The sequence below is a fragment of the Xenopus tropicalis genome, chromosome 1, assembly GCF_000004195.4.
Source record: "Xenopus tropicalis strain Nigerian chromosome 1, UCB_Xtro_10.0, whole genome shotgun sequence".
NCBI classification, from domain to species: domain Eukaryota; kingdom Metazoa; phylum Chordata; class Amphibia; order Anura; family Pipidae; genus Xenopus; species Xenopus tropicalis.
In genome coordinates this window covers 109018633-109030741 of record NC_030677.2, presented here as the reverse complement: position 1 = coordinate 109030741, position 12109 = coordinate 109018633, and the positions used below count along the sequence as shown (strand labels likewise).

General features: G+C 39.2%; 1 protein-coding gene across 3 annotated transcripts in view; it reads right to left on the bottom strand.

Annotated features, from left to right (window-relative positions):
• fbxo10 (F-box protein 10) overlaps positions 1-11819 on the bottom strand; it is a 46938-nt gene extending 35119 nt beyond the window's left edge. Inside the window, exon 1 of one of the 3 annotated variants that reach the window (XM_031906644.1) lies at positions 11080-11819. The gene's annotated coding sequence lies outside the window, so the exon portion shown is untranslated. Of the gene's footprint in view, positions 1-3119; positions 3153-11079 lie in introns of those variants that run through there. The other 2 variants (XM_031906639.1, XM_002935876.5) reach the window with 2 other exon arrangements.
• Positions 11820-12109: the final 290 nt, after the last annotated feature.

Sequence of the window (12109 nt, the reverse complement as noted above, 5' to 3'; positions counted from 1 at the left end):
TTTAAAGCTCAATACAGGGAACAGAACTAGCTGAGGTCTCACAGCTCAGGCAGTATCCAGAAATCAGCTACATATACAAGGAGTTAATTAAAAATGCAAAAAAGGGCTGTAAAATTATTGAAACTATTGGTGGGGCAAACATTTATTTATTAACATGTTTGTATATTTTTGGAGTGTGGAAAGAAATAAGGCTTATGGCAGATGAATTGTTTTCTCCACTGGCATATATACAAAATGTGTGTACTGAATATGTGTGTTGACAGTCACTGGACTGGCATCACTGGACAGGTTGGATTTTTTGATTGAGGACCAGATCTGTGCATTGCTGCTGTCCTCAGTCTGTTGTCCAGCAATTATGATCCGATTGTTTGGTCATCGGGCCAAACAACTGGACCAACGGCACCCATATCAAGGTGGACACTGAGGTGGGGGCAATGTCCACTTGTTTGCTGACCCCATGGCTTTTCACTTTACTGCACATGTGCACCCGGTGCAAAAAAGAAGCAGGAAGAGGATGACTCACACAGCTATACCCTGGGCTGGTGCAATTTCCTGCTTACAGGAGCACCGGCCCAGGATATCAAGTGATTACCTAACATCTGGGGGCACCCCCACCCCCCAGTGATTAAACCTTTCCTTCTCCTTTAGGCTTGAGAAAGGGTCCGGAGGGGCCCCCGAAACTATGCTCTTGGTTTTTATATGTACTTGGGCAAATAAAATTAATTTTTTTCACGGCTTGCATCTTCAGTGTGCTACTGGATTTTTTTGCTGTTGGATATTGACCCCCATGCAAGGTGATGTTCTTCCAGTATTTGCACCTGATACCCGTTTGGGTAAGTTAACAGAGGGTTGAGCTCCCCAATACTGCTATTGCTCTCCTTTAGGGTTGTGACACACGGGGAGATCTATAATGTAAATCGCCGGTGGGATGGCATACGCCGCAATTTGCTGAAGTCGCCGATGTTTCCTCTCAAGCCAACTCCAGCGACTTTGGCAAATCATGGAGCCCCGTTTGCCATCCCACCGGCGATGTACATTCTAACCGATGGGATGGCACTGCGGGGAGATTAGTCACCCGTGACAACGGAGATTTGACGCGGCACAACTAATCTCCCCGTGTGTCATGGCCCTTAAGACTAGCTGGAGATACCCAAATAAACACAGAGAACATAAAAGCTCCTTGCAGACAGTGTTTTGATCAGAACTGCACTGAGGGCCACCATTAAAAATGCATAAATTGTCTGTGAACAGCATAAAAAGCCTTGTAGGAGATATTCATTTTCTATTCTGCTTGGATCAAAAATCTGTAAGTAAAATATATAAGTAAAGCTGCTGCAGAATTATCAGGTCCTAATATCATAAAAATTATGGTATACATGTTATACTCACATTCTGCACCTTGTTGTCAAGGGATATAAAAGATAGATAAACACCTAACATTACCTTCTGTTGAAACTCACTATAGATTACAAACTTTTCTTCTGCTTGGTATGAAAATGATATACAGATCTAAATGCTTTATAAAATGTAAAATGAATGACTCCAACACAATATACTGTAATTCCTCTTAGTAACTGCATGGCCAATAACAGTTACAAAGTTACCCTGGACCTTCAATGTGAGACACAACAGAAAAGCCTTCTTTCGGGTACTTTTGTTCCCACACTGGGAGTGAGCTCCTGGTGCAGGTGGCCATAAGAATTGCCTATTTTCTGTAGTAAAAATTCTGCCCGCACTTAGAGGAGCAGTGGTGGGGCTGTAAGAAAGAAGGTTAAAGGAGAAGGAAAGGCTAATAAACAGTTAATCTCAAGCTGCAGGCATACCTTCAGTTGTCTCAATAGTACCCTTAAGTCTCCCCATATTTCTCCCGATCAGATGAGCAGGAGCCAAACAGGAAGAAAAAGACGCTGAGCTGTGTAAAGAAAGTTCCCATAATGCCTCACTCCTGCACCGAGACCCAGACCAAGGGGTATATATATCATGCTGTGTAAAAAGTGGAGTGAAGCATTACTGGTGATGTTGCCCAGGGAAAGGAAGAATATGGCTAGCCCCATGTGAAATTTCAAAATTAATTATAAAAAAATCTTAGTCACAAAATCCAGACAATACGGTCTTTCTTTATTCTCAATGGTATGGAAATGTTATGCAAATGGTTCACTCATGTTTAGACCTAGCGGTTAAGATATAACAATATCTGACAGCTAGGAACAGGCAGTTTACACTGAATTCTTCCTTTTCCTTTCTACGAAAATGGAAACAACAACTCACGAGACTCTATTCCTAATAGAATGTTGTTGTTTTTTTCAAGATTGGCACAAGGAGAGACTTTTCTACATCTACAGCCAGTATAGTTTGACAACGAACTACAGAGATAAGTTACTCCCTTGAAATGGATCAGGCATTACTCATCCTTCTTTAGGGACACAGATACTGCAACTTTATCCATCAGGGCAGAATCAACAAAGAGCAGCTACTAAAATATATTAACACTGCCTAAAAAAACGTACATAAATGTAGTTCAGTGCGCAGAATGCAATATTCCAATGAAAATCCCCATGTTTATTTTCTGTACAGAATCTCAGTGTCACTTTTGGGTTCATTCCCCACAAATTGCTCACCATTAGTCAATATAAACTACACATTTTTATTACAGGATATTTTTTTGTGTCAATTCCAGTGTATGGTGCCAATATTTGCATAACACTATTCAGTAGTTCTGTAGGGGCATCACACTATTTTTTATTCTATATGAGCTTGTCTGTAATAAGTTTGTATTTCTAAAATAGAAGTACAAATATGCATTAATATTTAAATATGTTATACAGTGCATTCCTTCTTGTTTAGACATTATTTAGCCCAGTGTTTTTCAACCTTTTTTGGGCAAAGGCACACTTGTTTCATGAAAAAAATCACGAGGCACACCACCATTAGAAAATGTTAAAAAATTTAACTCTGTGCCTATATTGACTATATATAAAGTAATTCTCTTGAATAGGAATCAAATAAACACAAAGAAAGTATTTTCTCCACAAACCCACCCCCCCACTGATTTTTAATTTTTTTTTTATACACACAAAAATTTTATATTATATATATATTATTATTAATTGTTTTCTTACATGTCAGGCTGCGGCATTCAGGGGTGTCCTGGGATTGTCCTCCGGTGGGGAGTAGGGCGGCTGTGCATGGGCCTGGCCCCTGGTGGATCTGGTCTGTCGGGCAGGGCCTGGGCAGTTGCTCCCCCCGGTCGGGTTGTGCCAGGGCAGGATAGTGCTGCCTCTCCTCTCTGGTTGCTCCGCCCTCCTGGATCCGATGCCGGATGACATCACAGGCAGTGACGATTTCCGGGCATCAGGGAGCCAGGAAGTGGAAGGTGTCCCAGAGGGGACCGGGGGAGTCTTGTCTTCACCTACGGCACACCAGGCAACATCTCACTAGTGTGCCGCGGAACAGCGGTTGAAAAACGCTGATTTAGCCAGCTATAGAGCTCTATGGCTAAATTACCCATCCTGTGCAGGAAAGGGAGGATTAAAATCAGACAATCTCTACAATACTGGGTTGTTTTGCAATGGCACCTTCTGTCCAGTAGATCTAAGTTATTATCCACAAGTCTCTTGGCATTGCTAGTCTGGATCTTAGGAACATGATCTGCTAAATTATAATATAAAGATCAAAGGGATAGAATAATGAATGAGGAAAGTTTTAGGTCTTTATCTTATAAATGGGTTTTTTACCTTTAGGGCTCTGGTACACGGGGAGATTAGTCGCCCGCGAGCAGGGAGTTTTGCCGCGGGCGACTAATCTCCCCGTGTACCAGAGCCCTTAAACAGACTTTTAGAATGATGTAGAGAATGCTGTTCTGGGACCATTTGCAATTAGGGCTTAATGTCTTTATTATTTGCAGTTTCTAAATCATTTTGCTTTTTGTTCAGCAGCTCTCCACTTTGAAATTTCGGAACCTATCTGGTTGTATACACACACAAGGTGATTCATCAAAAGTAATGTTTGATGACAATGCCTATATGTATGCGCATTTTAAATCACATTTTGTCATTTCCTTATGCTAGGCAAAAAGAATGGAAGCCAAGCCTGGGTACTCTCATAAATAACCTATGGCCACAAATGTTCAAATTCTTAGACACAGTCATTTGGACATAAAGTCCAGAATCATAAAAGAGTCTAAGGGGGGTCTAAGTGCGAAATTAGTGTTTACCACAGAAAAATTCACCCATAGTCTATTCATACCTATGGAAATTTTTCACAGCCTATTTATCAAACGATGAACTGTTTCACTCACTGATAAATGTGCTTCTAAAAATCCCATAAAAATTAATAGAGATGGGGGAATATTACTGTGATGAGCACACTTTGATAAGAGTAAAAGGTGAGGATAAAAGATCCAGGGACTTGTTCATGAGGAGCAGAAAAATTTAACTTTTAGTATGTTATAGAATGGCTAATTCTAACCAACTTTTTAATTGGGCTTTATTTTCTCTTCATTATAGTTTTTTTTAATTATTTGCCTTCAACTTCTGACTTTTTTCAGCTTTCAAATAGGGGTCACTGACCTCAGCAGCCAAAAAACTATTGCTTTGTGAGGCTGTAGTTTTATCATTATTGATACTTTCTATTACTCATCTTTCTATTCAGATCCTCTCCTATGCATATTCCAGTCTCTCATTCACACCACAACTTGGTTGCTAGGGTAATTTGGATCCTAGCAACCAGATAGCTGCTGAAATTTCCAATTAAAGAGCTGCTGAATACAAATCTAAATAACTCATATACAATGATGGTTTTTATACATAAACAATGAAAACCCATTGCAAATTGTCTCAGAATAGCACTCTCTACATCATGCCAAAAGTTAATTTAAAGGTGAATAACCCCTTTAAGAAGTGAAGTGTGAAGGACAGGGACATACGGGAACAAAATAGGCAGGCACATCTGGAATCCCTTTTACGTCAAAGAAGTTTTGAAAACTTCTTTGACGTAAAAGGGATTCCAGATGTGCCTGCCTATTTTGTTCCCGTATGGTTCTGCATGACTCCCCAAGCTGATGGTCTGGGGCATGAGCACCTGGACCCACCTAAATAGGGGGTAAGATTCTACTTTAAATACGATGATTCTGTTAGTCTGTGAGATCTAAGTATATATTTATTAGTGAAGGACAGGGAGGCTAGGGTGCACACAGAAGTAAGAAAAATGTGTATGTAAGGGTATGGGATACACACCCTTTTGTACCATCTGTTTGTTCTCAAAATCAGTTCTGGTCATGAAAAATGACCAGAAACATAATTTTCATTTCTTGTTTGTATTAGATATTGCTTGGATACACTCATTGCACCTTCAGCTGTGAAAGGATAACTTAACAGCTTTCCGCCTTCTAATCCTGGCAAGAATGCACAATGCTAAAATATGCAAAATAGAAAGCACTAATACAAAATAGTTGTTCACGTGCCACTGCAAGGAAAATATAAAAGAAAAACAAATCTTCTGGCAAAATCCTTAGACAGATTGTACCACCGTCTGTCCTTGAGTTCCTGCTTGTTTTGGAGCGTTATTGTACATTTTACAAATAAAGTATTTTTCCCCCAGGATAGGCTAGACCAACAGGGAATGCAAACTATTATATTTTGCCCTCTGAAAAAATTTGTTAGCACCTGCCAGCACTCCTCTTTTTTAAAAGTACAATGGCCTGAGGAACTTTCCAGTAGAGCACCATACCGCCATCTTCAATTGGTCTCCCACCGACATGTACAGTACAGTAATTTTCAAAGTTTAGTGTACACGTATGGGATCAATCATCTGGAAACCTGCTATCCATAAAGCTCAGAATAATTGAAAGCCCATCTCCCAAATACTCCATTTTATTCAAATAATTTTTATTTTTAAAAATTATTTCCTGTCTCTCTGTAATAATAAAACAGTACCTTGTACTTAATCCCAACTAAGATAGAATTACTCCTTAATGGAGGCAAAACAATCATATCGGTTTTAATAAATGTTTAAATGATTTTTAGTTCACTTAACATATGGAGATCCAAATTACAGAAAGACTCCCTTATCAGGGAAACCCCAAGTCCCAGGCATTCTGGATAACAGGTTCCATAACTGTACTAAGCATGAGCCCAGCAAGGGATAAATAGGAACAATAATGATAGTGGCGTGGAAAGTACTGCTGGAAAGTACCCAAGACAAGTGTGTGGATTGAAGTAGAAAGTAAGCAGTTTGAGACACTGGGGGTACCTAACCTTATTATAGGTTTCCAAAATCTAGTTTTCCTCTGACACCAGAAGCTTGCTGAAATAGTGTCATCAATTTGTGCTGAAGAGAAAATACAGGTGTCTGAAACAGGGTAGCAGTTAAACTTAGTTAAAATGCATTTAACGTCCCAACGAGATACTGCGCCGAGCCATTATTATGATGCATGCTTAGAACGGGTAGTAAGTAGCATCTGAAGAGTCGTGGTCAGACTTCAAATTTAGTGTGTCACCTGACCCTTCCTGTAGTTAAAATGATGCTGATATGGGGTAAGGGCTCTTGTACGCTCTCCAAAAATTTTATAGAGGTTTGACATTAGCTTGAGAGCACTTGCAGGACTGATGAGAGTCTGGTTGCAAGCTATGATTCCTCTGTGCATGCTGGCAGACAATTACTGGTTCTGCAAGTCCCACAGAGCATATACTACTGACCTCTACTTGTCTCTGTTGATATAAGGGTGATGGCAAATGGGGAGATTTGTAGCTTGCGGTTAAATCTGGGCTACTGCGGGCAACAAATCTCCCCTCAATGTTTTCCCACTGGTGTGGATAAAGTGTATCATGAGTGGCAAAACATACACAGTGCTTCATTTATAAAAGTCACCAGAATTTTCCTTGCAAATCTCTCTATGTGCCATCACCCTTACAGTCCTTAGTTGGCTCTTGACTCTACTACTTACTGAGTCTGGAGCTAAAGTTGATCATCTTGATCATCCTCAAGATTTTTTGCACCAAGGAAGACAACTTTTCCTATGACTGGGGGGGGAAGGAAACCAAGGTTCATTTCAAATACCTCTTTGCGGCATTGCCTAGCAGAGCACACAGACAGTAACAGTATGACACATATGACGCTGAATATGATGTGTATGATACGCCATATGTGGTGTAATACATGCAGTTCTGTGAGTAGCAGCTGGCATTAGAGGCGGCCTGTTGAGAAATGAAACTGGTCCACGGCCCGCTGGTTTGGGACTCCTGTTCTAGGAGACCTCTCCTACTACTTTGTATGAATGCTCCGAGCGTACGTGTCTTAGTGAATCTGCCCCTAAGTGTTTGTGAATCATGCGTTAGTGTTATTTCGGCGAGCAAATTAACGCATGTGTTAACGCATGCGACTTAAAGCATGCGTTAATACGAATAGCGTGTTTTTTTCCGCGTCAATTTTAACGCAAAAAAGCATGCGATAAAACTTAAGTGAATCAGCCCTAGAAAGTGCTATTCTGAGACAATTTGCAGTTGGTCTTCATTTTTTTATTATTGGTAGTTTTCGAATTATTTAACTTTTTGTTCCGCGACTGCTGGAATTTCAGCAGTTATCTGGTTGCTACGGTCCAATTTAGTGGTTTGAAAAAATGAGTGACATTTGAATAGTAGAGGGGCTGATTAGAAAGATAGGTAATAAAAAGTAACAATAACAATAAAATTGTAACCTCACCGAGCAGTTTTTTGGCAAACACAAATGGATGGCACTCACGTCTATACCGATCTCTATTCTAAATCTACAGATACAAACAGATATTTACATGCATTTAGTCAAATGGTGAGGGCGAAACACATCGTGAGTGACAATAGAGTATGCATGGCCAGGGTTTCTGAAATTAAGATAAATTCTCAGGGTGAGGATATGAGTCCAGATTATTGGCTGCTGGGGTCATAGGAAGGCAAATAATTTAATAGCTAAAAAAAAAAATATAATAATTTACACTAGAATATTTATTCTTATGTATGTAAATTCTTTTTTATATGCTAGTTTATTGAGAACTGAGGGTAACTTTGTAGACATACGGATTGGTTCACGCCCTTTCTGTGGATATATAGCACTTGAATATTTATATGTTTGAAGTGATGATAAAGGCCATAGAGTGTAGTACTCTGGCAGAGGGCTTTAGGAGGCACCATATGCTGCAAAGAGTAGACTTCACTGCTGTGAGGCACAACTACTTTAAATACAATCAAATGTAATTTCAAGAACTAAAATCATTATCACACTAAAAAAAAGGAGAGAACAAGGAAGAACATGTCAAACGTCTCAGAGTCAGAAATAGAAATATTTTGATTATTTCTGATAAAGTGAGTATTAAATTGGAACAACTTGGCACCAGTGTAATTCATATAGTATTAACTATTCCATTAACTAACAACCTAAAGGCTAAACCCAAGGGAACAAATCTATGTCCCAAAGGCTCTTGCTATCTATTGACAAATTTGTAAACAAGGCTTACTATATTATACTATATTATATTAGCGAACCCCAGACTATTTTTTCATAACTGTCTCACATGTTTCTTGCAGCCTACTTCAGCAAGGTAACCAGTTCAGCTTTAAAGGACAGATCATTGTCATATTGTGCATTTAGCACCACAGACATAAAAATACTATATAACTGCATGCATCTGAATTATCCTTAAACTACAGGTATGGGATCTATTATCCAAAATGCCTGAGACCTGGAGGTTTTCCGGATAAGGGTTCTTTCTGTAATTCGGATCAACAGAAAATAAGTCTACTAAAAATCATTTAACATGAAGTAAACCGAAACAGATCCATGCAGCTTAGTTACCATCAAGTACAAGGTACTGTTTTATTATTACAGGGAAAAAACATTTTTGAATATTAGAATTATTTGCTTAAAATGTACTCTGCGAGAGATGGCCTTTCCATAATTTAGAGCTTTCTGTATAAAGTATCCCATAAATGTATTTGTCAATGTCTTTTTTCTTTACCCCTCTGTTAACTCTCATCTAGCATGTATGATCCTAATCCAGCTAGTCAGTATTTACAAATCAAATAATAGATCTTTTTTTTTTATTCCCTATTCCTACAAGGTCACTACCCTTAAATAAAGCATTTTGTATTAGTGGCAAGAATGCAGAGCTCTGCAGTTGTGTCCACATATACCATCTTATGACCTCTTTTTAGTCACAGGGATCAGCTCCCCAGGCATGCGCACTAGAGACAGATCATTCTAAGACTACAACAGGGGTCGACAATCACAGCAATGTAAGCAGCTTCCTAGTTATGCCAAATAGGAGATTATAAGTCCAGAAAGGAATTTAGTTATGTAAAGCCTAACTTCACCTACAAAAAAGTAAATAAATATGTTGCTCTCCAAAACACAATAATCTAGAATGTAAGAAAAAAATCTTTTAAACTGGGCACACAACAATGATGTGAGGAGGAGGCAGGAGGGAATTGTAGCAATGAGAGATATTATTCAGAAAGTAGTTCCTTGTAAAAATAGTTCAGCTTCCCTTGTCTGCTACAAATGATATTCTTATAGCCTACTCTTCAGAGATTAGGAACTCTGAAAAATAGTTCAGAACTGGTCCAGTATGAACCATTCATATAGGAACTGTAGTATTTTATAATTACTACTATTTTATTTATTATCCAGAATACTGAGACCTTTTTTTCAGGTTTTTCCATAATTTCAAGTCTACTAAAAAATTCAAACATTAAATAAGCCCAACAGGATTGTTATGCCACTAATATAGATTCGTACAGCTTAGTCATCAGCTAGTACAAGCTACATTACAGAGAAAGCATAAACAGAATTAGAATTATTTGCTTAAAATTGATCTTATTGGATATGGCCTTCCTGTAATTTCTTCCTGTAAGTTCATTGATAAGAGATCCCATACATGCACAATAACATGCATCCCAATGGTGTACATGTATAGGACCCATTATCCAGAATGCTCGGGACCAAGGGTATTAAGGATAAGGGGTCTTCCATAATTTGGATCTCCATACCTCTACTAAAAAATCAATTAATTAAGGATTATTTATATCTTAGTTGGAATCAATTACAAGGTACTGTTTTATTTCTACAGAGAAAAAGGAAATCCTTTTTAAAATTCTGAATTATTTGATTAAAATGGAGTCTATGGGAGACAGGCTTTCCGTAATTCGGAGCTTTCTGTATAACGGGTTTCCGGATAAGGGATCTCATACCTATACTAAAATATACAATTCAGACATGAATTCAAAATTTAGGAAGTACAACTGTGCATTTTCTGTTTTACCTATAATTCAGAATACTTACAACCTGGGTTTCTGGATAAGGGATATTTCCATAATATAGAGCACCATTCCTTAAGGCTACAAAGAAAATTTATATTTTAAAATAACCAATAGAAATGGTTTTCCATTAACATGGATTTATGCTAGCATAATTGACATTAAGCACAACATACTGTTGTCTTATTAGAAAGGATAAGCAAATCATTCATAAACAAAAAATAATTTGCTTTTGGTTAAAGTTGGTAACAGTTTTGTTGATACTAGATCAGCTTTGTGGATAACAGATCTCATACCTATGCAATTCCTTGTTTTACCAAAATACACAAATGCCAATTATTTTAGTACTGAGAACAGCAAATCCAGAGAAATGGGTTGTTATGTTTTTTACAAAAATATAATTCTACTCAAATGTGTAGCTCTGGAAATGAGAAATCAAGCAAACAGTGACAGAGATGTTAGATGAGATATACAGATAGAATGTACCTGTACAAACAAACCATTTCTGGCTATACTTCCTAGCGCCACAAAGTCACATACTGAGTGTTAGCTGTGGGTTTAATACCACAAGGTTGGTTGAAAGTCAGGGCAGTAAAGCAATAATGTGGTGTTGTGTATGCCAGGTTCTTGGCATAATAATCTATAATTACAATAATTGAATAAAGTAAGCTTGTAATAGCAAATACACACATATACCTAACACACAAACCTTTATCTATATGTATTATAAATATATGTATATTACAATTATAAATATATGTATAATAGCACTTTAACATCAACATAATGTACATACGTGATTATACCGCACGGTCCCACCACTTTCTTCATTTGCAGCTAGCATAAAAGTCTGACTTGCCAGAAGCACCTCAGTTCTGTATCAGTACATCCCACAACAATCCTGTCGCACAGTCAGAGCGCACAGGGATGCTCCGGCCGGATACCTCAGGGAGCATTACATGTGCAGGTGGGGAGCCAGCAGTCCGTCACTTGTGTGGCATCTGTACGTTCCTGTTTGCAGATCCCATCCCATCCCAATAGCCTACACGTTTGCTACACTGCCCACAGGAGAGGAAATCATTATACTTGCCAATGATAAGAAGAGAGGGGAATCTGTTGTGATGCACTAAGTTCCCCCCTAGCAGCTACAGGACACACACAGCCGGTGTTGGTACTGCAGCCTCACAGTTGCTGCTGCTGCTGCTGCCAATGCAAGTATCCTGTGTGCTCCCGGCTAGTGCATGGGCTGACCATAGAGTACTGGAGAAATAGGAATCGCTGAAGAGGCCCCTCCTGTGGTATCCAAAGAATATAGCAGCTATTCACCAGCCAGACGCCGGGGGAAAGAGAGAATCCTGTAAGGAGGAGTCTCTACATATTAGACAAGCTTGAAGTTGCTAGCGAGGCCCCATGAGGGCCTTTTGTTTGGCAGCCTGCAAGAGACAGCATGGTAAGGGAGATGAGGGAGGGAGGGAGAGCAGGGAGGGGAGGGCTGTGTGAGGGATGAGGGGAAGGGAACAATTGCATCCTGAAGGGGTGGGAAACTGGGAGGAGGAATGAAGGCTTAGCACTGATAAAAAGGGGGAGTGGAGGAGGGTCTGCAGTAGAAGGAGGAAAGCAAGAGAAACCAAGTGTATGTCAGGGACCAAGTAGCAGGAACAACAGAAACATCATCTAGGAAAGGTAAGATAAAAGTGTCCCAATCCCCTTTAGCACAGCCTTGAGTATATCCATAAATATTGTGCGCCGCTCTATTATTTCTCCATGGCCACATTTCAAGCAGCTACAACATGCCTCTCCCTTCGTCCTCCCTGCTTCAGCATCAG